The sequence below is a fragment of the Urtica dioica genome, chromosome 1, assembly GCF_054948205.1.
Source record: "Urtica dioica subsp. dioica isolate 48M chromosome 1, U.dioica_male_clone48M_v1_H2, whole genome shotgun sequence".
In the NCBI taxonomy this organism is placed as follows: domain Eukaryota; kingdom Viridiplantae; phylum Streptophyta; class Magnoliopsida; order Rosales; family Urticaceae; genus Urtica; species Urtica dioica.
Genome location: NC_142756.1, coordinates 21676990 through 21682989, shown reverse-complemented (window position 1 = coordinate 21682989; position 6000 = coordinate 21676990). Strand labels below are relative to the sequence as shown.

Sequence of the window (6000 nt, the reverse complement as noted above, 5' to 3'; positions counted from 1 at the left end):
TAAGTCGTAGTGTTTAAAAGTGCCCACTCACTAATTCCTTCTTTTCGAGTGATTTAGTGATAGAAACTTTCGTGGTTGCTCGAGGTGCCGAGGAAAGGAAGAGAGACGTGCTGCGAGGGGAGACGAGCGTTGCAACTTTCCAAAAGCTTCTACAAGGTTCAAGCTTCAAGAAAGGTTAGTGAACTTCATAGCTCATATTGGTTTTTATTTACATGCACATGCTCTTGTCTAGGTTAGTAAAAACTAGTTTTACTTAAAAAGAAATTTTTTAAAATTCCGCCGCTTAACGAAGCGTTAAACTTTTTCTCAAACCCTAGATCGATTCCAACACAAGAACCTTCTCTGATCCCTAGTCTAGGCGAAATTGAGTGCGCATTAATCTTGTTGGGATGATGTATGCATTAGGATAAGCCATTTCAAGCTCAGCAGCCTACCCGAAACTCCTTATCAAGTAGAACCCGCTCACAAAAAGTCAAAACACTATTCCCTTCTCTTGTCTTAGTCATAAAAAGTCGAGCCGAGAAATTTAAAATTGCCTCAAACCCCGTTAACACTAGCGACTCAAGAGTGACTTTTAGAGTAAATTCTTTCGATTTTGTGACATGTTCTTTGACTAGTCTCTACGTATTTTATAGTTCATTAGACACCACGCTGGTGATTGTTTATTTTTATTTTTATTGTTTTGTATCAAACAAAAAATATATATATACAAAAAAGAAAAAAAGAGCAAAAGAAAAAAATACAAAAAAGGAGTGTTTAACATCTGCGTTTTATTGTTTATTTGTTTTTAGTTTTGGCGTGGTGCTCTGTGAAATTAATTTTGGAGACTCGGTCATTGCGTAGTCGAAGTTTAGAGGGAAACATTGGCGAATAAAGACTTAGAAAATGAAACGTTCTCGAAAGGAGAAACTATATGCCATGAACGTGGGGAGGGTTGAGTGAGTGACAAAAGCATGAGAGGGTGGAGGAATAGCTTACTCTTTTGAGTCTCTAATACTAACATTTAAGCCACTAAAAATTCCATTCAATACCTTTAACCTAAGCCTAAACATTACAAGCCTTAAAGACTCATGGACCAACTTAAAATGATGTGTGCACATTATTGGAGATCAAGGGAGATGAGGAGGCATATGGCTAGGTTGAATAAAAAATTCTCATATCTTTGATTATAGGTATTTTCTTGAAAGCGGCTATGTCACGCCACGAAACGAGGTGTGAACTAAACGAAGATAAGTGCTATTAAACAATTTATTTAACGCTAATAGAGTAACAAAACATCTCACAGTGCATACACAGTTATTTACTTTACAAATCCAAAGATAAATAAAACAGAATGCGAAAGTATAAACAAACTTTTACAAGCAAAAACTTATTTATAGACCTGCTAGATAAACTAAACCGAGACTTCAAAATATTTGACGACGCTAAACTCCAAAGTCGTCCTAACCCTTCTTCTCGCTTCATGATTATAAGAAAAATTTGAAGAAAATAGGATGAGCCTGAGGTCCAGTAGGTGCTATAGTAAGAGTAAAAAGATTTTCGAAAATAATACTTTACTTTATAATAATAATATTCTTGTCACGTGTAAATCACCATACACGTACAAGTATAACTCGTAGAAATGTAAATTGCAGGAATGTTAATGACATAAATTTAAATGTGTCTCTAGATACATATATACGTGTACTATTTCTTGAGCCGCCCTGCCAACTTAACCCGTGGCAGACCTTTGATCAGGGAAGGTGCACTCTCCGCACCATATATGTGTTTGTGTGAATCCGGCTTATCCAGGATATACGAAACGTTTTCTTTCGTAAATACGGGATATATGTATAAATATTGAAAATATTCTCAATTTCATGATCGATATTCCTATTTGAAATTCCGCCACACTTAGAAACAATTTTGGGTTTCGTGGCACGTTCGCAACCATTTTTCTTTTGAAAATAAAATATACTTGTGGTCAAACCATAAAATCAGGAAAGAATGGTTATATTAACCTACCTCGAGATTAAGCATCTATATCGCTCGTCCACGAGACGTTCACTGACATTGCAAATCCGGACGTTCACTAACGTCATGAACCCGCTAAAAAGTTTCTAGCCTTGTACCCTATTCCGATTAATCAAACCAAGTTTGAATAAAAAAAAAAAATTGATAACCCAATAGATTCAAGACTCAAAGCTCAAGATTTCAAAATTTATAATGCATATAAACATGTCCAATTTCTTGTTTCAAAATGAATCTAATTATCAAAACACAAGCATTAAATATGAAAATCAATAAACTCATAAAAAATAGAGAAACCCATATCGTTCAAGTTCCAACACCACCGTACTCAATACGATTCTCTGAGTCACAGCTTCTTAATCAACTCTACAAATAAATCTAGAAACAATTCAAAGAATTTTCCAGATTCCTCGATAAAACAACACTCGATCCAACTTAGAGAATAAAGTCATTAATTCACATTCTTTGTATCTTCCAATCCTTCCACGTAGAAGCATCGGCTCCGAACCCTGTGACACAAGATAAACCATTAATTTAAAATGACAAAAATCGGCCCAACAACATAAACGTGACACTGCTAACTGTTAAACAATACGAATATCTATCGATCCAAAAATTCAAAACGAGCATAACCAAGGGTGAAATCAGATTCAAGACCGATATCAGATTTGAAAAACCGTAACAAACACGAACAATTCTCAAACTAAGAAATCGAAGTTCTAGGACGCTTAAAAGCCCTAAATCTCATCAACATCATAGAGGAATTCCAAAATAGAGGAATAAAATTCAAGGATTTCTTTACCTTGAACGATATCCAACGACCTTGAATTCTTTCCGGCAAAACCGACTCCTAACCCGACGGCGACAAAACTGCGCTCCTCGTCGGCCACCCCGTCGCTCTCTCTTCTTCCCGATCGCCCGGCTCACCCTCTTGATTTCCTTCTCGGCGTGTTTCAATCCCGTGTTCTCGCTCACTCTCACTCTCGCTATCTCTTTCTCGATCTTTCTCTCTTTCTCTCTCGATTTCTTCTTCTTCCTCGCGCAGGATTTCTTCTCTCGGTTCTTCTTCTTTCTTCGTTCTCTTCTGCGTTTTTTTTTTCCTTGTTTTCATCTTTTGTTTCACGCGTTCATGAATAAAGAAGAAGGGAATAGTTGGTTGGATAAGGCTGAGGCTATTTCTGAAAATTGCTAATAAATCCCTCTTTAATTGAAACTTAACCCTTTCTTTCTATTTCTCTCTGAAATTCCTCCACAAATCATCTTTTCTGTTCTTATCTGTTGCAAATAAATCCTTTTCCATTTATTTATTTCCCGGGAGATGGAAAATATGATCTGAAAATTAATTAAATAATTTTTCACTCTGGAATTCTTCCATGTGGAATTTATTTAAGATTGTTGGAATTATTTTTCTCTCTCCTTCTCATCTTTTCAAACAAAAATATATTTCAAAACCTCATCGACCTTAAATGTCCTTAATTTCCATTATCGGTTTATTCTCGTTCTTTTTTTAGAAACTTAATTTACAACATTAGTCTTAAAATTTCGAGTCGCTATAGGTTGAATGGGTCATGAGACTTCGAATATGAAAGTTCGCAAGACAGGTAAGCAATGCAAAACGGCCTAGGTAACATGAGTTTGTATGATATCTTTCACATTTGGTAGTTGACTTAATGTTTAAAATCGTGAATTTTTTAGTCAATGTAAGACTATAGACTTTTAGTTTAGGCAAGCATTCATCAGTTGACGTAAATCAAACACTAAATTTTACTTGTTTGATTTAGTATAACTTCTTTGTCTATTTATATTTACTTTCTAGTTGTGTACTGCTTGAGGACAAGCAAATGTTCAAGTTTTGGGGTATTTGATGACTGTGTTTTATACGTGCAAATCTATCATTCCCGAGCATGAATTTAGCGAGTTCTCGAGTGTATTTCAGATTATTTTGGTGTTTTATAGTGAATTTATAGTTTTTTGTGCATAGACGAGCTTTGGGTCATCACAAGAGTCATTGAGAAGAAAACAGGATTCGAAACGGAGCTAAATAAAAGATTTAGGTAAAATTCAAAGGCTGATCAACAACATCAGTGCGGCGCGCCAACATTCACCACGCTGTGCTGAAATCCCGTCACAGATCGTGTCCAAAACTATTATCCAGCGCAAAGCGACCAATGTCCAACTCGCTGACGCCTAGTTCATGAATGTTAATTACCCGATTTTACACGTTTTTGAGCCTTTGGATCCAATCCGAAGGCCCAGATAACCTCTAAACTTATATATTATGAGTTGTAACCTCATAAACACATCTTTTGCTTTCCCTGCATTTTTCTTAGAGTGTTTGGTTGTTTTTAGAGCTTTTGAAAGAGGAAAAAGTGTTCTTCGCGTAATGGACAACCTGAAGAGTCTCCAAACTTCAACTTCAATCGTTCTTTTTTTTAACTTTTATTTTTTTATTACTTTGAGTTATTGTTGAACATCATGTTTATTTAATATGAATTCTCTTTTGCTTTCAATCTTTGTTTTATTGCTTTTAATTATTCTGTTATGTTTAGTGCTGATTATGAATTCAATTAGAGGCTACGTTTCTTATAGGGTTGTGATGTAGCCAGGATTGATGATGGTTAAGAGGGTTTGTTAGGGTTAAGATTATGCTTAATTGATTCGCTATTATGTTTGCTTTATATGAAATATGCTTAATGCTTTCTACTGCTTGATCACCATTAGGATTGTCTTCTAGGATTGTTTAGCTATTCGAGAAAGAGTAAATAATCGTGCTTTTATTCATGTCTTCGTAGTTGATCCTAGATTAGTAGAAAATCTAGGCAATTTATGTAATCGATCGACTCTTGTCATATTGCGTGTCATTGTTTTAATAAGATTTGAGACCGAGAGGATAACAATATGTCAATTACATAGGTTTCCTAGAACATTCGAGAGAGGCTAGTGAATAATTTCGATAGAGTGAGATCAACATCCATAGGAGTATATTTTGTTGTTCAAATCCAAAACCTCCGACCTAGTTAGTTTCGGTGAAATCGTGAGCCCTACTTTTCCTTTATTGATGCTTAATTCATTGTTTTTGTTTTATTTAATCTTGTTAATCATTTCAAAACTTCATCACTCTTTCTTGGAATCAATTTGCAACATGTTTGAGTAAAATCGCTAATTCTTTTAGTCCTTATGGGTTCGACATTAGTTACTTCCATAACTATATTACTTGGGTGATACATTTGCTTATGTGTGTGATTTATTCGCAACAATAGTTCCATTAACAGTACAACTGTCAGACATTGAGCTTCTGAGTCATCGACATGAAATGGCTCAAGCTGAGCTTGTAACTGATGTTGATGACGAAGGAGGCGATAAAGGAGACGCCAATGAAGAAGATGAATCAAGTGTTGTTTTTTAGGGAGAAGCTGTTGATATTGATATAGATGTGGATACTAATATTATATCGAGTGACGATGAATGAGTAATATTATATTACTATTTTAATTGTTTGATTCGATCAAACAAGTAATTTTTTCTTATATTGTTTTCATTTTACAGGATGTCGACCACCAGTTGAGTAGGTGGAGGTGTTGATCCCTCACGGACACTGAGATTTGTTGTTTCAAAGAATAAACAGGGACCGACAATATGTTCAACTTCTGAGCGAGCAAAGAAATAAGTCGAAGGTGCGAACGTAGATGGCTACGATCCGGTGGAACTCACAATCTACAAGACTGTGAGAGAGAAGAATAAAAAGATCGGCTTATTTTCTAGCCGCATAGGGAGTTGGATCCGTTCGTTGATTCCAATACACGTCGATAGGTGGACAGACATAGAGACATAGTTGGTATCCAAGCTGAGTACACTTTTGTGTACACAAATCCTGAGACCTGTAAGGTACACTCAGCATACTTCTTTCGAGCCCAGGTCTCACATCATTCGTGATACAAAGCAATCTTTTTCATAATGGAAATTCGAAACTAGCAAGGAAGTTCATAATAA

At 35.6% G+C, this 6000-nt stretch overlaps 1 long non-coding RNA gene across 1 annotated transcript; it reads right to left on the bottom strand.

The window, feature by feature from the left end:
• Window positions 1-2266: 2266 nt before the first annotated feature.
• Window positions 2267-3166, bottom strand: LOC149407770 (uncharacterized). The gene is made up of 2 exons (XR_016301494.1): window positions 2813-3166; window positions 2267-2519 (listed from the first exon to the last, which is right to left on the bottom strand). It is a non-coding gene; the product is annotated as an uncharacterized LOC149407770 (long non-coding RNA).
• Between the last annotated feature and the right edge of the window lie 2834 nt (window positions 3167-6000).